Source organism: Hyla sarda, chromosome 1 (assembly GCF_029499605.1).
Source record: "Hyla sarda isolate aHylSar1 chromosome 1, aHylSar1.hap1, whole genome shotgun sequence".
NCBI classification, from domain to species: domain Eukaryota; kingdom Metazoa; phylum Chordata; class Amphibia; order Anura; family Hylidae; genus Hyla; species Hyla sarda.
The window spans coordinates 444071525-444093314 of NC_079189.1; positions in this window are offsets into that span (position 1 = coordinate 444071525).

Sequence of the window (21790 nt, forward strand, 5' to 3'; positions counted from 1 at the left end):
GCCAGAAATAGCCATTTTGGGGAATCAGCAAAGTTCAAAGATTCAAATAACTGATAATTTTTACAAACTGCATTGTCTTCAAGTTATTAAGTCCTGGATTCATAAAAACTAAATTTTGTTGAATATTTAGCAGCATAGTTGAAATGTACTGTACTTCTAGAAATATATTTTATAACTAGAGCAGTAGATACTTAGAAACAGTGACATATGCAGAAGACTGAAGGCTCAATATCAAAGATTAAAGAATTTCTCCCAATATGGAGTCTGGTTTTGCCATGGTTTTCAAGACATGGTGGCATGGCTTTGCTTTCACCTCTAATAGCCTTTACATAAGACGATCCCAGCTAGTTTGCCAAAATGTTGTCTTGTACAACATGTGTCCATTCAAAACTGAAAGACTGCCCTGTTTTAGAGTCCCATGGTAGCCACATTGTCTACCTCGTCTTAGCCCTGTCATAATACTTTACATTCTTTTGGGGTTGTAATTCTGATGACCTATCCTTATAAAGATATCCATATCAGATTGGTGGAGGTCTGGTTAATGGCATTCCAGCTGTTCAGTTTATGTAAGGGGCTGCAGCTTTATATTTAGTGTCCCAGTACCTGTGTTTCAGTTGCCATACCAGTAGTTTTGTTGACTAAGAGAAAAACCTTCTTCAAACTGCATAAGTCTGTATGTGAGGATATTGTGAGTTAAATTACAATACTGCTTTATACATAAAATTGCATTAATAGCATACACTGAGGTATAATGTGAGTGTAAGGGTTTAAGATTTGCATATGCCTTGTATCATATAATTGATCCCTTGGTCACATAATGATTCTAAACCAGTTTCCATACAGAACGTTCTAGAATAGCTGTGTCCCTACTCTAGCCTCCTCTCCCAGATAGAGAGGTAATTCCCCTCACTAGGTAGATGCCCACAGTAGGTAGGTAATTACCAGTGACATAACAAGGCATAAACGTCCATGCCCAGATAAAATGATTAGTGCCCCAAATCTCCAGTCTTATACTCTTCTCGCTTGTCATGTAACCAAATAGCAAGGAGAGAAAGTAATGTCTCTCTCTCTCTCTCTCTCTCTCTCTCTCTCTCTCATGAGTGATGATGACAGTTTAATTTACTCACTCCGGCATGTCACTTTCTGATGAGTGATGATGACAGGTCAGAGTTAAGCTTGCAGCCAGCCTGTCTCCTCTGTGCCTTCACCCTATCCTTCCTCCTTGCAGTGTGTACATGGGGAGGAGGATAGGAAAGGGGTTCCTGCACGGATCACACAGCAGTGTAAGACCAGAAAGCCACCTACACTATAACCCCATGTATTGGGTTAAGTTCAGGTGACAGTGGACCACTCCTTTTAAAAAGTGGCCACTGAGGCAATCAATGGATCACACCTGTTCCAGCTCCCAGCAGCCCCAGCAAACAGCTGAATTTTCTAGGAGAAGCCATGGCCTAGCCAAAATTTCCCCTGTAGTGGCCACTGCAGATGAATTTGTGGCCATTCAGATAAATGGTTGTTTATGTAATACAATGACAATTTAAGTCTGCCAGAAAATTACTGCCTGTTTGCAAAACCTATGACATGGCTTGCGGGAGGGTGTGTGGGGAGAAGTAAACGATCAATTGCTAGATCATTTTGTGTGGCCATTACTTGTCAGCTACACATCCCAGGCCCAGGCATTTTAGACTAAATGGCCCATTTCGGTCATGGATAGGGCTATGTTGAGGCGGAATGTCAGTCATAGTTTCATAGTTGGTTATAATAGGTTACATAATAATAAACGCATGTACCTTTAAATAATTCATGTAGTTACCAAATAACACCAATAAATATTATCACCATGCACATTAAAATCCTGTATACTGAGTAAATATTACCAATAATACCAATATATCAGGAGAAATATTTTCACCGTACATATTACTATCAAAGGAGAAATATTATCACCGTACATATTACTATCATACTGTTACTAGCCAAATCCTATAATACTGACCAATATTGACAATAATACTAGTATACAAGGAGGGATTTTATTACAATACATCATTCTATTACTAACCAAATTCTGTATACTGGGAACAATATTACCAATAATACCAGTATACAAGGAGGACCCCCCCCCTATACAGCAACCATATGATGGTAGATACCAATTATACACAGGCTCTGTACACCAAATAAGTGATTACAGTGCAGTTACAGTACATTGGGTGACTAACATGTGACATCTACTTCTTCTTCCCTTTTCTTTTGTCTTCTCCATTTGACCCAGACTGTCATAATGATTTTCTACAGCCACAACTCATTTTCAAAGAACCTGCCAGACAAACATTTTTAGGCTCAGCACTTTTCTAGCACCTATAGTACCCCAAACAGTAATGATAACCCCCTTAGTGCCCAAGAGATTGGGTAGATAAGTGGGATGGGGAAGAGAAGGTAGGCCATCCCCTCATTAGGTAGTTAGGTCATTCCAGTAGGTAGACTGGAGCCTTAACCTGGTTTCACCCATAGCGCATGTGCTCTGAGTAGTTAAGTCCCACCCTGTGTAGATAGCTGCCGCCTGTATATAGTTACTCCTTGTAGGTAGTAGTGTTGAGCGGCATAGGCCATATTCGAATTCGCGATATTTCGCAAATATATGGACGAATATTCGTCATATATTCGCTAAATTCGCATATTCGTAATATTCGCGATTCATTTTCGCATATACGAAAATTTGCGTATGCGAAAATTAGCATAAACCAAAATTATCATAAACCAAAATTAACATAAGTGAAAATTCGCAAATGCGAAAATTAGCATATGCAAATTTTCGCATATGCGAAAACTAGCACGCTAGTCTCACACAGTAGTATTACAGCCTTCTTTACCACCACACAAGCTGGAAGCAGGGAAGGATGATCACTGTGATGTTTACTGTGAAAAAAAAAAACTACAAAAAAAAAAAAACCAATATTCGTAATTACGAATATATAGTGCTATATTTGCGAATATTCGCGAATTCGCGAATATGCGATATTCGCGAATAAAATTCGCATTGCGAATATTCGCGAGCAACACTAGTAGGTAGTAGCAGCCCCCATAGTAGCCCCTTTATATAACTGCAACAGCCCCTTTTAGGCAATACAATTTGCTAACCTTTTTAGGTAGTACTTGTTGTAGCCCTTTTCGGAAGTAGTAAAATAAAAAATAAAACTTCACCTGACTTCTACGTAGTCCACAGGATGGCCTCTCTTCTCCTGTGTTCTCCTCCGCTCTGTGCTTTGGAACCTGATGATGTCACACATATGCTAAAGTGCAGTGGAAGGGTGTTTGGCCTTATGTAGCTGCCTACTGTCGGCAGCCACAAACGGCTGAACATCCTAAGGTCAACAAAAATTATAAAAATTTTGACTTGGTGAATTGCCCAAACATACAACCAAAGCACTTCACATCTGAGCTCACTAATTCCTCAGATATATTAAGTTCTGGGAAGGTAGTTTTGCTATACAACAAAATAATACACAGGTATTATAAAATATGCAGATTTATGTTATAAGTAATAAACATTAATGAGTAAATAATATACAATGATATATAATTGAATATTAATTGCAAGCTTATGTTAATTGACTACATACAGTAAAGATACAAATCAGTAGTTAGCAACTACCGTATGTTACAATACAACAACATTAGTTTCTAGGTTAGATGGATATCATATAAGAAAAAGATTCATTACTCTGCAAGAGAAAACCTCATGAAATCAAGATGGACAACATATCTATCTAGATATATAACATGGAATATAAATGAAACTTCCGTCCCCTTCTAACCAACTACACATAACTCTGGTAAGAACAGTAAAGGAAACATATAATCCACTGTACACTAATTTGGAAGGCTGATCCCCCTCCATTATGAATAGGCTAATTCTTCCCCTCCCCCACCATATTAGATGGGTAGAAAGAATTGATTCACCACCTCCATATTATATAGGTAGATAGGATCCCCCCCCCCTCCATATAATATAGGTAGGTAGATATGACTGATTTACCCCCTCCATATTAAATAGGTAGGTAGGATTGATTCCCTGCCATATTAGATAAGTAGGTAGATAGGAATGATTCCCCCCCCCCTACACCATATTAGATAGCTAGGCAGATAGGATTGATCCCCCCCCCTTCCCTCTTCCTCCATATAAGATAGATAGGTTGATAGGATTAATCCCCCTCTCCATATTAGATAGATAGGTAGATAGGAATCATTCTCCCCCCTCCTTCCTCAACCATATTAGATAGGTAGGTAGATAAAATGTATCCGAATTGATCCCCCCACCTCCCTTCCTCCCTCTCCTCCATATAAGATGATATCAGGGTAGATAGGTATTACTCTCCCCTTTCCTCCTCCACCATATTAGATAGGTAGGTAGATATGAATGATTTCCCCCAACCTTCCCACTTCCCTGCCCTCCTTATTAGATAAGTAAATATGCTGATATTCCTTCCTCTCATGCAAATAACACTTGCCCATAAGGAGCCACTCAGTCTGGTCTGGTGAAGGTGACACAATGATGTGACATCATCGCGCTGCCTACTCCAGCATGCAGATGTCGTGTGCAGCATCAAGCTGGTCCAGGAACAGAAAGTACCATTATTGGCAGGCAGGAAGCTTTTAGCTCTTAGCTCCGACACACAGAGAACGCAGGTAAGAGTTATAAGCCTTTCCGGCCCACCACTAACTGTACAGAGGATGCAGCACATAAGGTCCTGATACTATGTCAGGACCTTGTGTGCCAGTGAGGGGTGGGTGGCCTGGCAACAAAACGGCCAGTTGTCCCACTGTGAACCAGCCTGTAGCAGCTGGCAGTGGGTAGTCAAGCATATGTTTAAGATGTCGGGCCGACCCCTGCCGGCCTACAGGGTGGACAGCCCACTGGGAACATTCCCGGTATCCTGTTAAGCCAGTCCAGCCCTAATGCTATATATATTAGATAAATTCACCAATATACATAGATTATTTCTCTGCAGAAGAAAGGAACATTACCTGTATGCTAATTTTACCATCTCAATCTGGAGATAAGAGCCACCCATTAATTCACCATATTACTGACATAATTCCATCTACATGTTCTAATTTGTCTTTATCAAATGAGAAACCATTTCTCTCTTACCAAGATCAAGTAGGACTTTACTTCACCTGGAAACATTGGGTCCAACGTATCGTCATGGGTGGCTTCTGTTCTGTCACCATGTAGATCACATCAGGTGAGGCCTAGCTATGTCTTTCCATGAGCTTTCATGGTCCTGTCCCACATATAGTTTCTAGAGATGTAAAGAGGTCCTGGAGAGTCTATGACCACAGCCTTATATGGACTACATCTAAAGTCTATATAGGAAGAAGCTTCACTTTCTTCTTGTTTCTTTCTTTGTCTCTTTTCCTCCTTATCTTTCTTTTATGTAACCCCCCCCCCCAGCATGTGATTATTACCAGAAAAGTTATCAGCTGTTAACCCCCCAGATTGGAATTCTCCAATGGACATAGACTGGGTATGTGAATGGATGCAGATTAATACCCTATGTCACAAATACCCATATTTTATACTTCCCTCTGTTTGAAGGGTACCTGTTCCAGACTTCTAGTTGCCGAGCCTCTTGATTGCAGGTAATTTCCATCTATAGGCCGGACACAACCTGTACCAGACTGCAAGTGAGGAGCGCCCGTCACAGCTGCTGGGACTTCTAGTTGGTGAGTGGCGCCATGCACCAACTGCACACTGTGGGGGAGATTTATCAAAACCTGTGCAGAGGAAAAGTTGCCCAGTTGCCCATAGCAACCAATCAGATCGCTTCTTTCATTTTTAACAAGGCCTCTGTAAAATGAAAGAAGCAATCTGATTGGTTGCTATGGGCAACTGGGCAACTTTTCCTCTGCACAGGTTTTGATAAATCTGCCCCTATATGCTCATATAAACTGGGATATGTGGCGCAACCCTATATGTACATGCAACTACAAATAAGACTTAATAATCTTGTAAGAGTAATTTTTATTAGTTTTATTAACGGTTATTGACTTTATGAACTTTTATATTTTTATATTCTAAATAGAGATGAGCTAACTTTTGAAAAATTTAATTAGGCCGATTCGCCAAATTTTTCTAAAATATTTGGTTCGATCCGAATTTATTTGTGGCAAATCTATTTTAAAAATGGCTATGTCACATGGCAGCACGATGACAGAGCCTTGAGGTGTCATCAGTAGGAGACCATATAGTGTCTGAATGGCACAGCCTGGAGTTGGCTGAAGAATGAGAAGAGACCATATAGTGGCTGAATGAGACAGCCTGGAGGTGGCATCAGTATAAGGAGACCATATTGTCTCCTCATACTTAATGACTGCCTGGAGTTTGTGGCAGCATGGGGAGACCATATAGTGTCTGACTGGCACAGCCTGGAATTGGCGGCAGATGAGGAGACAATAGGGCCTCACAATCTCTAAGAATAAAAGATTAATTTTGAAATTTCCATTGAAGATGTATGGTACCTAGTGCTACCATAAACATATATAGGTAATGCCCTAGGCCCAGCAGCATCACTAAACCATGTAGTTGCTGAATGACACAGACTGGAGTTGGCTGAATCATCAGTAAACCATATATTGGATGAATGGCACAGACTGGAGGTGGCTGAAGCATTAGGAGACCATCTAGTGGCTGAATGACACAGCCTGGAGTTGGCTCAAGCATGAGAAGAGACCATATAGTGGCTGAATGAGACAGCTTGGAGGTGGCAGCAGCAGCATCAGGAGTCCTGAAAGTGACCCGGTGACAGTGTGGTGCGGTGGGTGGCAATACCAGTACCCGGTGACGAAGGTGGGTGAATAAAAGGTCTGCATGTTTGTAACTGGGGAGCAGCACCTTAAATCTGTTTGGCACTATCCATATTTGTGAAGTGTTGGTGTGGCACCATGGTCAATCTACTCTTATGCATCAGGCATTGGTGGTTGGAAATCCTGGCTGATCCGTGCCTGATTAATCTTCACAAAGGTCAGTCTATCCACATTTTTCATGGACAGACGAGTTCTCCTTGGGGTGACTATGGCTCCCGCCGCACTAAACACCCGCTCTGATGGCTCACTACTGGCCCGGCAGGACAGGTTTTCCAGGGAAAACTCTGCTAGTTGCGGCCACAAATCAAGTTTGGCTGCCCAGAAGTCCAGCGGATCTTCAAGGTGTGTTGGCATGAGCATGTCAAGGTATGCCACCACCTGCTGGTTCAGGCCCTGCTCCATGTCTACTTGCTGCTGATGAGTTGCTTCACTATGCGGGTGAACAAAGCTTTAGCGACTGTAGACTCAGGCTGCTGCTGATGGAGCTGGTACTGCTCCCGCCACTTCACCCCTCCCCAGCAACCATGGCAGTGGAATTTGAGCGCAGGGAGCCCCCATATACAGACCTTCGAGAGGATGGACGACTACAAAGGATGCCTCTGTAGTAGGTCATTTTGTCCTCCCTCTCAGTAGGTATAGAAAAGGCCCCTATTTTGTGGCGGTAGCAAGGGTCCAATAAGGTGGAGATCCAGAAGACCTCCTGCTGCCGAATGGTGACATTTCGGCTGTCACTACGCAAGCAGGTGGGCATGCATTGTGCCATTTGTGCAAGTGACTCGGAGGGACTCCCTGCCTCCATCTCCACTAGTGTTGAGCGGCATAGGCCATATTCGAATTCGCGAATATTCGCGAATATATGGACGAATATTCGTCATATATTCGCGAATATTCGCATATTCGTTATATTCTCGTTTTATTTTCGCATATGCGAATATTAGCGTATGCGAAAATTAGCATATGTGAATATTAGCAAATACAAAATTAGCATACGTGCAAATTCGCATATGCGAAAATTAGCATATGCGAATTTTCGCATATGCGAATTTTCGCACGCCAGTCTCACACAGTAGTATTACAGCCTTCTTTACACCACACAAGCTGGAAGCAGAGAGGGGTGATCACTGTGATGTGTACTGTGAAGAAAAAAAAAAAAGAAAAAAAAAACAGAAAAAAAAAAAACGAATATTCGTAATTACGAATATATAGCGCTATATTCGCGAAATTCGCGAATTCGCGAATATGCGATATTTGCAAATAATATTCGAATTGCGAATATTCGCGAGCAACACTAATCTCCACTGCACACTGCCACAGTGTGTCTGGGTCCTCTGTCTCGCCTTCCTCATAACCCTCTAGCTCCTCTGGCTGCTCCTACTGCTCCTCTCCTGTCAGATTACTAGAAAAAACACCCATTTGGCAAAACCTTAACTGTGCTCCACTGTGCAGCTCCCCCTCCTTCTCCACCTCCTTCAGTTCAGCCCCCACAGGGCTCATGTGGACGTGAGATGAAGGACCACATCTCCAGTGCCCTGAACCAGCCATAGTTCCCAACAAGTCTTGTAAGAATTGAAGCAGTGGGATGACGTTGTTCATCCCGTAATCCTGGTGACTTACTAATATTGTGGCTTCCTTAAAGGGCCTGAGCAAATGGCAGGTGTCACGTATAACCTGCCACTGGTTCACATTGAAGCTACACAGGGCAGTACCCCTATCTGCTTGGATCATCAAGAAATCGGTGATGGCTTTTCTCTGTTCGTACAGTCCGTCCAACATATGGAGGGTGGAATTCCAATGCGTGGCAATGTCACAAATCAGACTATGTTGTGGGATACCGTTCTGACACTGCAGCTAAAGGAGGGTGTGCTTTGCAGTGTATGAGTGGCTGAAGTGCATGCAAAGTTTCCTTCCCCTTGTTAGGATGTCTTGCAAATGGGGGAACACTTCAGGAACTGCTTCACAACCAGATTGGACACGTGTGTCATGCAGGGCACATGGCTCAGCCTTCCCAGTCGCAGTGCCTGCAAGATATTCTTCCCCTTGTCAGTCACCATGGTTCCCATTTACAGTTTTCGTGGAGTAAGCCATGCTCCGATTTCTTTACGAATGACTTTTAGCAGTGAACCATGTGAAGAACAGCGTGACACCCCCGTGCCCTGCCCACATGGCATGCTGAAGGGCCACTGAGACTTGTCTGGGCAGTGGAGGCTGAGGACACGGTGGACGATGAGGAGGCGGGAGTCACACACTGTCACAGGACCAACAGGCTGAGAGCGTGGAGGAGAAAGCGGCGTGACCTTTCCAAGTTGGGGTTGTGGCTGTGCAGGAACCACATTCACCCAGTGAGCCGTAAAGGACATGTATTGTCCCTGACCATAGTTACAGCTCCAGACGTCGGCGCTGCCATGCACTTTGGTACACACCGACAGGCTCAAGGACTGGACCACCTTCTCTTCCACAAAATTGTGCAGGGCTGGTACTGCCTTCTTTGCAAAGAAATAATGGCTCGACACAAGCCATCAGTTCTCTGAAAGGTGCAGAGTCCACCACTTGAAAACTGAGGGACTGCAGCACCAGCAACTTAGACAGGAGCACATTCAGCCTCTGCGCCGTTGGATGAGTGGGCGCATATTGTTGTCTCTTGGACATGGCTTCGCCGATGGATTGTTGGCAGAATGGCTGACTAGAAGTAGAAGGAGCAGGAGAATCTGGAGCGACAGAAGGAGGGTATGACACACAGCTCCCTTAGGCTGAGGTGGTGGAGCCTTAGCTGGCTGAAAGAGGGAGCGGCGAGCCACTGGGTGATGTAGCAGGCTGGACCACTACATCAGAGCCACGGTTCTCCCAGGCCGCTTTTATGGTGGCGAAGCATATGTTGACGCAGGGCCGTGGTGCCAACATTGGGACCCTGGCCACGCTTCACCTTCTGCCGACATATCTTGCATGTGGCTATGTAATCCTCCTCCGGATGATTAATGAAAAACTGCCACTCCGCTGAGTAGCTGATTTTCCCACCAACAGACCGCACTAATTGACTGCTACTGCCACCGTCTCCAGGAACCCCTGTTCCACTACCTCCCGGGAAGGTAGGCTGCCGCAAAGAAGGTGGTCTCCCCCGGGCACGTTTGGCTCCAGAATTTCCACTTCTCCAACCATGCTACCTCCTTGCTGGCTCAGCTGCTGCCTCACGGGTAACCTGCCATTCTCTTATCTTGATGATGATGAAGCCCCTTCTGCACCCGGCTCCCAATTGCGATCGGCTTCATCATCATCAACAAGTGTCTGCACGTCACTGATGTCCTTCTAAGGTTCCTCAACAGTGTCTGCTTCAGGACCCATAACCCTGGCAACACCACCTCCCACGTCACTCTCCTCATCACTACTTATCCGCCTAGCCGAGGATGTCACCTCCCCTTCTTGGCTGGGCAGTAGCTGCTGAATGTCCTCTATTAGATCGTCCTCAGTGAAGTGAAGCTCCTAGTGGAGCTGAACCCAGAGCATTAGATACTTCTGTAGGGGAGGGAACAGCATAGGACAGAGGCAATGGGAGGACAGGGACTGCTCCTGGGCCATGCCAACTGAGGGTTGTGTCTGAGGCACCCACCGACTGTTGACTGGGGGTGTAAGATGTCACTTGTGATGAAGTGGATGACCGTGTTAACCAATCGATGATGGCAGATGGGTTGCTGGTTGAGACATGACCGCTAGCTGATAACGGGAGCTCAGGCCTCTCACTGTGACTCCTGCTGCCACTCGCCCCTAGTGTGCTGCAACCTCTGCCTTAAGGATTTAGGCACTCCTCTGTGCATGTCCTGGCACTTCTCTGCCTGACTTACTTAGTGCCTATCTGAGTGGAGTACAATACGCTTCACTACGCTTAAAACAGTATTTGTCTAGAACAGCAGCAAGTGTGCACTTTTGGCTGGCCTTTCACAGTATCTAGGACCTTGACAGATTAACAGGTACAAAATAGTATGCTACTTAGATGTAGGTATGTGGTATGCACTAATGAGGGCAGAAAAATGCTCTACAGTACACTTAAAAAAGTATCTGAGTACAACACCAGCCAGTTAGTACTTTTGTCTGTCCTTTCACAGTATGTAGGCCCTTGACAGATTAACAGGTACAACCACTACTTAGATGTACGTATGCAATATGCAGAAAAATGCTCTACAGTACCCAGCAGTACACAACAGAGCTGCAGCCAAAAAAAGCTGTGTACTAAACACAAAATTGCACTCTGTCAAAGACTATTAGGAATGGACTGCTGGGTATTATACTGTCTACAGACTAGTATAACCAGTAGATGATTTTTTGTGGAACAAAGACACTGAATTGCGCAGAAAAATTATTCCTGCCTCCTCTGCTGAGGTTTATGAAGTTGATGCAGATTGTTTAAATGTATGAGGCAACACGCAGCTATGTGCCCCTCTCTGTAATACTATGCTGAAGAAAGTAACTGGGGGGTTAATGCCTGCAGCAAAAATCTTTCTCAGTGAAAAAAACAATGCTTTCCGTTGTGACTAGGAGGATGTTAAATGCTGCTGGACTGCACTTTTCTCTGCTGTAACACACATACACAGGCTCTGCGTCCTATGATCCTTCTGCAGTGTATTGTAATGAATGGACTGGCCGCAAGATGGCTGCCAATTATATAGGGGTGTGACATTACGTGGTGACTGGCTGCTGATAGGCTGCATCCTGCATGTGATTCAGGGTCATCCTGCCTACTTCCCTTCCCACCTTGCCTTCCTGCCTTCCCAGCGTTCCTTGCCCCATGTACTGACATGTGGATCTGCCATTTTAGATGCCCTGGACCGCAGTAAATGGAGTTTAATGAAGCGATTTGCGCGATAGAATCGCAGCGATATTCGCACTAGTTGCAAATTGAATATTTCCTGAAATTTGTAACGAATTTGGGTTCATCAGATTTGAATCGCTCATCTCTAATTCTAAACTATTACTTATAATCTTATAACATCTAAGGCAAGGGCCCTGCTATGATGTTAGTGGACTAATTGTCTAATAAATATTTCAAAAATGTTATATAAAACCAGCCATGTAATTTATTTAAATTATTTTTCTCTATTATTTTTCTCTTTTATACAATTGGCATATATGCCTTGTAGGTCTGTTTTCAGGTCTCTATTTTAATTGTATTTTTTGGCACTTAGGGTAACGTGCATCACAGTTACCTCAGTGTACAGTATATTATTCTAGTTCTAGTGAGAGTCACCCATATACATTTCTTGGTAGTCATATTGTGAAATTACTCCAGAATACCAGACCCTCTAACTAAAGCCTCCCTCATGTATCCCCCCTGTTTATCTCAATGTCCTGTGTATGAATTGTAACATGCATGGTCAGGGAGACATATTTCTTACTAATTGGTATATAGGGAGAAGCATCTGAAAATAGTTAGGAAATTAAACCAACTTCATTGTGAGCGACTTCTGTTGGCTACTCATAAAATGGTAGACAGTAAACCTGAATCACCAAGCCCTGTGATTAATTCAATTCCAATAGTCCTGACTAGAGATGAGTGAACCGAAGCTGATGAACCCAAATTCGTTACGAATTTCATGAAAAATTGGATTTGCAGCGAATGCGAATATCGCCGTGATTCTATTGAGCGAATTGCTTCATTAAACTCCATTTTACAGCGCTCCAGGCTATTGGAGACCTAAAATGGCGGATCCACATGTGAGTACATGGGGCAGGGGATTATGGGAGGGCGGGAAACAGTGGCGGGAATGAAGGTAGGCGGGCTGACCCTGAATCACATGTGAGATACAGCCTATCAGTGTTCACTGACCCCTGTGATGTCACAGCCCCTATATATACGACGGCCATCTTGCCTCTCTTCATTTCATCTATGCACTCAGATAGAGAGGACGGAACTGCGTGTTTGTGAATAGCTCATGCCACAGCGTACCACTGCAACTGCTAATCATATCAGCATTAGGGAAAGACAGGACTGCAGTGCTATTGTGTTGTCACTGGGGAAGATCTTACGATATATAAACCTCCTATTCACGTTATTGAGCATTGCAGCAGAGCGGGGCAGATAGCTGTCAGCTGCCTCATACAGAACTCCAAGCTGCCTGAACTTTCTGAAGCATCTTATCTCCTCATTTTTCAGCCCAATTAAGTTTATTTGTATTTGCTCTACAAATCTTCTGCTGCTCAGAAATATGTGACAGAGTGCAATTTAGGGTTTAATCCCTGTATTTTTAGTTTTTTTTTGATTTGCTGCACTGTTGGGTCCTGCTGCTGTTCATAAATACGTGATTGTTCAGTGGACTGTAGTGCATTTGTACCATTTTGTACCTGTTAATCTGTCAAGGGGCTACATACTGTGCAAGTCCAAACAATAGTATTCACCGGCTGGTGTTTTACAAAAATACAGATTTTTTTCTGCCTATAGTTGCGCATATTACTGCCCTCATCAGTCCATACCGCATAGGTACATCCAAGTATTGCACCATTTAGTACCTGTTAATCTGTCAAGGTGCTCCATACCATCAAAGTCCAAACAATAGTATTCACCGGCTGGTGTTTTTAAAAATACAGAGTTTTTTCTGCCTATAGTTGCACATAATACTGCATTCATCAGTGCGTACCGCATACGTGCATCCAAGTATTATACCATTTAGTACCTGTTAAGCTGTGAAGGTGCTCCATACTGTCAAAGTCCAAACAATAGTATTCACCGGCTGGTGTTTTTAAAAAAAATACAGATTTTTTTCTGCCTATAGCTGCGCATATTACTGGTGTTTTACAAAAATACAGAGTATTTTCTACATATAGTTACGCATATTACTGCCCTCATCAGTGCATACCGCATACGTGCATCCAAGTATTGTACCATTCAGTACCTGTTAATCTGTCAAGGTGCTCCATACAGTCAAAGTTTAAACAATAGTATTCACCGGCTGGTGTTTTACAAAAATACAGAGTTTTTTCTGCGTATAGTTACGCATATTACTGCCCTCATCAGTGCATACCACATAGGTACATTCCAAGTATTGTACCATTTAGTACCTGTTAAGCTGTCAAGGTGTTCCATACTGTCAAAGTCCAAACAATAGTATTCACCAGCTGGTGTTTTAAAAAAATACAGAGTTTTGTCTGCCTATAGTTGCGTATCTTACTGCCCTCATCAGTGCATACCGCATACGTACATCCAAGTAGTGTTCCATCTTGTACGTGTTAATCTGTAAAGGGTCTACATACTGTGAAAGGACAGCCATAAGTAATCACCTGCTGCTGTTCTAGACAAATATTGTTTAAAGAGTAGTGTAGCGTATTGTAATACCCTCATAAACGCACTATTCATGTATGTCAGGCAGAGAAGTGCCAGGATGTGCACAGAGGAGTGGCAGAGGCCTTAATACTTCAGGCAGAATTGGCAGCAGACTTGGGGCAAGGGGCAGGAGGAGTCGCAGCAAGAGGCCTGAGCTCCCGTTATCAGCCATCGGTCGTGTCTCCACCAGCAACCCATCTGCCGTCGTTGATTGGTTAACACGCTCATCCACATCATCACAAGTGACATCTGACACCCCCAGTCAACAGTCAGTGGTTTCCTCAGACACAACCCTCAGTTTGCATGGCCCGGAAGCAGTCCCTTTCCTCCCATTCCCTTTGTCCTATGCTGTTTCATTCAGGCAATATATGGTTTACTGATGCCGCTGCTGGGCCTGGGTCTGGGAATTTCAAATTTTCTCATAGGTAGCACCCGCTATCCAAAATCTTTTTCAAAAATTTATAAAGCTGTGTTGTTTTTTGGGGGGAATTGTGAAGCCCTGCTGTGTGCTTGTGAATCAGCCAACTCCAGGCTGTGTCATTCAGGCAATATATGGTTTACTGATGCCGCTGTGGGGGCTTGTTGGATTTGGTCCTTTGTACCCACACGATGGGCTCCGGGACACTCAAAGTTTGTTTTAATTTTCAAATAAAAAAATGATGGCGCTGCTGGGCTTGGGTCTGGTAATTTCAAATTTTCTCATAGGTAGCACCCGCTATCCAAAATCTTTTTAAAAAAATTCTAAAATTGTGTTGTTTTTTGGCACTACATAATGTGGATGGCAACAAGAGTGATTGAGAGAGTGAAGAGCCATTGGGCTTGTAGATGGCATGGCCCACTGGGCAAATGCCCACAATGCCCGGTGGCCAGTCAGGCCCTGGTGATATTGTCCTGGCCCTTAGCTGCTTGACCAGTGGGACTTTATATTATGGCTTACAGACAGGGAGTCTTTGGAGGCAAGCTCCTCTCTATAAAGTCCTTGGGGGAGATTTATCAAAACCTGTACAGAGGAAAAGTTTCTAAGTTGCCCATAGCAACCAATCAGATCCCTTCTTTCATTTTTCAGAGTCCTTTTAAAAAATGATAGAAGTGATCTGATTGGTTGCTATGGGCAACTCAGCAAATTTCCCTCTAGACAGGTTTTGATCATTCTCCCCCCTTATCCTTTAAAAAGGGCATACAAGCTGGGTTTGTCTTTGTGAAACAAACTTTGTAATAACCTTTACATACTGCCACATTTATCACAAGTAAGTGCATTACAGCACCCCATATGTTTGTATTAATTTGTATATTCCATTTGTAAGATGCATAATTTGCATATTTCATTTTGTAGACTATTATTAACTGGTTTTGTATATTCATATTTGAAGTATAGGACACAAATCATTATTTATTAATAATAGGCTGAATATACACATTTTCTCACTGGACAAAGGCAATAATGATAATTTATGAACCACAAAAAATGTAATCCCAGAAAACATAACTGCATTATGATATAATTTATCAGAAATGCACTAATTTATAAAATAAATTGCTTGGAGCAGTGTGCCAAAATGGTTGATTCTAGGGATGCAAAACATTGTTATGTGTGTAATATTTTGAGGAGTTCTTTAGGAGATCCAGCTGTGTATGATGTTTTAGTAGCAATGTTCCATGGAAAAAAGTATGCAAACTAGCTCTCCTTCAAAAGAAGAAAAACTGTCTCTTGTGGCACCTGTATGGTCCCATTCACATTGCGGTATTTCGTGCCAAATATAGCAAGGCATTTCCAAGTACATTTCGCAGGAAAAAATTGACATGTGCATCCTGTCTGCGGAGTTCAGAATTTGAAATGTTGCCATGTGCATGGTGTAGCAGACTCCCATTGAAAACAATGGGAGTCTGCTGTAACAGTCCCAAGCAGAATTTTTACACCAGATTCCGCTTGGAAATTCTGCCATGTGACTAGAGCTTAAGGATTCTTGCCCCACATCAGCATAGAAGTGGGTACTGATTGGCTAAAGGAAATGGGGGGGTACTAGTATTAATTCTGCCAAGCAGATTTTTTTTGACCAGCAACTATGCAATGTGAACTTTTAGCAGCTGAGCGCCAAAGGGCGCCATAGCCAAAGAAGAAGTTAATGTAAGTGAAAGCCTCCGGCAGCTCCGGTCCATACAAGTCCACCTGGGGGTAAGCTCTTACACTGTATTCTTCAAGTGAAGTTGCAAGAACTAGTGATTGTCAACTCCCAAGTCAAGTCTAGTATCTTCTGAGTCAAGTCCCAGTCACAAAATAAGCCTACTTAAGTATGTGAAATAAAGGCGGGGAGGGCCTAAAATACAACTTTTAATAAGTCTATAAAAATGTTCTTACAAAAAACACCCAGTGTCAGTGTTATAAAATGGAATTAAATAAATGATGCCAATTGCAGTATACTCATAACACATAGACACCAATATCCAGTGTCCATACTGTTAACAAGAATATTCTAGAGGATGCAAGTTTACAACCACAGTGATACAAAATCACAAATAGGACATATTTCAATATTGTAAAATTCCCAACGCGTTTCTAGTGCCATCCTGCGCCGTCCTCAGGGAAATAAAGACAAAAACAAAACTATCAGGTATCATTAACAACCTGAGTCAATATGTACAATTAGTTCTCATATGTATGTAGGTATGCGCTCCGTCTGAACCGCTTGCCGTACTTCAGGATCGTATCTGAATACATCACTGTATACACACCTGGAGTTCTACTGCAATTGAGTCCCCAATCTAGTGAGCAGGGTGACTAACTGCTCCTGTTTAAGGGATTGCAGTATAGGTGATCCTCCATTGAGGACTATCTGATATGATTGATGCATATATGAGAACTAATTGTACATATTGACTCAGGTTTTTAATGATACCTGATAGTTTGTTTTTGTCTTTATTCCCCTGAGGACGGCGCATGATAGAGCTAGAAACGAGTGGGGAATTTTACAATATTGAAATATGTCCTATCTGTGATTTTGTATCACTGTGGTTGTAAACTTGCATCCTCTAGAATATTCGTGATAACAGTATGGACACCGGATATTGGTGTCTATGTGTTATGAGTATACTGCAATTGGCATCATTTATTTAATTCCATTTTATAACACTGACACTGGGTGTTTTTTGTAAGAACATTTTAATAGACTTATTAAAAGCTATATTTTAGGCCCCCTCCGCCTTTATTTTACATACTTAAATAGGCTTATTTTGTTATTGTTTATGCTTGGGAGCACTAATATGATTTAGGCCCTTCTGCTAGACCCGTATAAATAAGCAGACCCATTTCAAGTCCCAGTCAGTTAGTCTGTCCAAATCAAGTTCAGATCAGTCTAAATTACAGTCATGGCTGTAAATGTTGGCACCCCTGAAATTTTTATAGAAAATGAAGTATTTCTCACAGAAAAGCATTGCAGTAACACATGTTTTGCTATACATCACATTTATTCCCTTTGTGTGTGTATTGGAACTAAACCAAAAAAAGGGAGGAAAAAAAGAAAATTGGATATAGTGTCAAACCAAACTTCAAAAATGGACTGGACAAAATTATTGGCACCCTTTCAAAATTGTGTAAAAATAAGATTGTTTCAAGCATGTGATGCTCCTTTAAACTCACCTGGGGCAAGTAACAGGTTTGGGCAACATAAAAATCACACCTGAAAGCAGATAAAAAGGAGAGCAGTTCACTTAGTGTTTGCATTGTGTGTCTGTGTGTGCCACACTACAGTAAGCATGGACAACAGAAAGAAGAGAAGAGAACTGTCTGAGGACCAAAATTGTGGAAAAATATCAACTCTCTCAAGGTTACAAGTCCATCTCCAGAGATCTAGATTTGCCTTTGTCCACAGTGCTCAACATTATCAAGAAGTTTACAACCCATGGCACTGTAGCTAATCTCCCTGGGCATGAACTGAAGAGAAAAATTGATGAAATGTATCAACGCAGGATAGTCTGGATGGTGGATAAGCAGTCCCAAACAAGTTCCAAAGATATTCAAGCTGTCCTGCAGGCTCAGGGAGCATCAGTGTCAGCACGAACTATCCGCCGACATTTTAATGAAATAAAATGCTATAGCAGGAGACCCAGGAGAACCCCCCTGCTGACACAAAGAGATAAGAAGAATTTTAAAAATGAACTTGAGTAAGCCAAAATCCTTCTGGGAAAACATCTTGTGGACAGATGAGACCAAGATAGCGCTTTTTGGTAATGCACATCATTCTACTGTACCGAAAACAGAATGAGGCCTACATAGAAAAGAACACAGTACCTACAGTGAAATATGTTGGAGGTTCAATGATGTTTTGGGGTTGTTTTGTGCCTCTAGCACTGGGTGCTTGAATGTGTGGAAGGCATCATTAAATCTGAGGATTACCAATGGATTTTGGGTCTCACTGTACAGCCCAGTGTCTGAAAGTTGGGTTGGCATCCAAGATCTTGGGATTTCCAGCACGACAATGACCCCAAACATACGTCAAAAAGCACCCAGAAATGGAAATGCGCTGGAGAGTTCTGAAGTGGCCAGTAATGAGTCCAGATCTAAATTCCATTGAACACCCTAAAATTGCTGTTGGGAAAAGGCGCCCTTCCAATAAGAGAGACCTGGAGCAGTTTGCAAAGGAATGATACGAATGAGGCTATACGCTCCACGCAAGTCCAACTTGGAGAAGACCTTGGCACCACGGAGACGGTCAAAAAGTTCAGAGATAAGAGGTAGTGGGTAACGATTCTTGACCGTGATTTTGTTAAGTCCCCTGTAGTAAATGCATGGACAGAGTGAGCCATCCTTCTTCCCTACAAAGAAGAAACCTGCTCCAGCAGGAGAAGAGGACTTATGGATAAATCCCTTTTGCAGATTCTCCTGGATATACTCAGCCATGGCTTTGGTCTCAGGAACTGATAAAGGGTAAATTCTTCCACAAGGAGGAATGGTACCAGGCAGAAGATCTATAGGGCAGTTGTGAGGACGATGTGGAGGCAGAGACTCAGCCTGTTCCTTGCAGAATACGTCAGAAAAATCTTGGTAACATGGCGGCAGACCAGGTAAAGGAGGAAGAAAAAAACAACAACTTTAGACTGAACTGATTGGAGACAAAAAAAATTGACAGAATTGTCCCCAGCGAATAATTTCTCCAGTTCTCCAATCCAGATGCGGAGAATGACATCGTAGCCAGGGAAGGCTTGGCAAGCTGAGTAACAGGAAAATGATATTTGTGGACAAAAAAAGCATAAACAAAGTCCCCTTTGGATCCAGAATCCAAAAATGCTGTATCGCTGAAGGAAGACTTGGCAGAAGCAAATACTTGTACAGTAATGGTTAAGCATAGAGAGGTAGTATTCACACTTAGGGACGCCTCTCCCACATACCCTAAATGCGAGCGTTTCCCGGATGCTGAGGACGAACAGTACAGTCCTTGAGGAAGTGCTCTGGCTAGCACAATACAGACACAAATTCTCACTGCAACGTTGTGATCTCTCCTGTTGTGTCAAGCGAGAATGATCCACTTGCATAGCCTCTTCGGCAAGAGGCCCGGTGGAGTGTAGAAGAGGACGTTGGAACACAGGTGCCAGACGAGTATATCGCCTTGTATGGGCAGGTTCTCTCTCCAAACAAAGTTCCTTCTGTCTCTCTGCAAAACGCACATCAATCCATGTAGCTAGGTGGATAAGTTCAGACAAGGAAGACGGAGGATCACGTGCAGCGAGAGCATCTTTTATCCTTCTAGACAGTCCTTTTTTGAAGGTTGCACACAAGGCCTCATCATTCCATGCCAGTTCAGAGTCTAGAGTGCGGAATTGAACCGCATAGTCACCAACGGAGGAATTCCCCTGACAGAGATTAAGGAGAGCCATCTCAGCAGAAGAAGCACGTGCGAGTTCCTCAAAGATGCTGCGGAATTCAGCCAGAAACGTAGTGAAGTTGGAGGTAACCAGATCACCGCGGTCCCAAAGAGGAGTAGCCCAGGCCAAGGCTTTTCCGGATAGCATACTGACCACAAAGGCCACCTTAGCTCGTTACGTAGGGAATTGGTCTGACATGAGCTCCAGATGCATGGAGCATTGTGTAATGAAGCCTCTACACAGCTTGGAATCACCGTCATATTTAGAAGGTAGATGTAAGCAGAACTTGGAGCCAGAAGACGCTGCAGGAACAGGTGGAGACACTGGGAAAGGTTGCGACTGCTGCTGCTGTTGCTGCATGGCTAGAAGTTATAACCAAAAAACAAAGAGACCCACGATACTAATAATATTTCAAAAAGGTATGACAATCTTTATTAGACAAAATAAGACAAACAATTAAAATGATTAAAAAGGCAGAGGATAACCTTGGGCAGGAGACAACAAGTGCCGGTGAATCTGGTATGGGTAATGTAGGTATTCAATAAAGAGCATGTACAATATATAACTGACAAAACTGCAGATTCCTAGTATAGTACAATGTAGATATAGCATCTAACATACATAAGTATAAGATAGGGAGCAGCAATACAGTATTATTGACAAAATGGAAACGCAAAAATTGGAAACGAGAAAATACCTAAAAAAGCTACCTGTCATATACCCACAAGCCAGGAACACCAAGCACCAACACCCCAACGCACGTTTTGCGTATAGGCTTCATCAGGGGGCGTGTCCTAATCCCCTAAAGAAGCGAGTATATAAGGGCTAGTGTGCCCAATCAGAGCCCGCAGATCATGGTGATGGACAAACATCAGACCCAATGAAACCCCACCGTTCCACACGGATCAATACGGATAGGGCAATGGAAAAATACTAGTCTACCTGTAAACCGGAGAGGGAGCCTCCCTCCTCGTGTGCCGGAAGTCCCGTGCTTGGAAATGACGGCACTGGCACTTCCGGCGTCTTAAAATGACGCACAAAATGCCATCCTATCTAAACGGGCTAGACTAAAATGGCGCCCGCCAGTAAATATACATGGCTCAGCAAAAATGGCCGTCCTACTATCCGTGCGCATGCGCACAGTGTATCAAGGGAAGTCCACACCATCGCGCACGCGTCGGTATTCGGCGCACGCGTGATAGGAATGGACTCCACAAAGATGGCGCCGGAAAGATATACGGAGACAATGATACAATGAATGGCGAAAATGGGAGGGATCAATCTGAAAGCCGACAGAATAAATAATCACTATAAATGACAACAATATACATCATCATATAAAGGAAAGGGAAAAGGAGGGGTTTTGCACACAAATAAACAATAACATAAATAATAATACATTAATAGAGAGAGAGGGTAATTAAAGAAAAAAACACCACAAGTGAAAAGAGTGAAAAAAGAAGAAGAAATGAATAAAACACCTACCACCAAGGGATAATGGGAAAGAGGATGAACACCTATAATAAAAACAAAAACAACACATAAGTGGGGTGATCATATACAGAAATAAAGTGATAATATGAACAATTAAATAAAGAGAGTGATACTCAAAATGGCTAATAAGAGAATACTAATATATTTATGCAAACAAGCAAAAGGGACATACACCAAGTGAGAAGTGGACTAATGGGATACTAAATAAATTATACATAAAGAAACTAAAAATGATACAAAAAATATATAGATAAAATATACATAAAA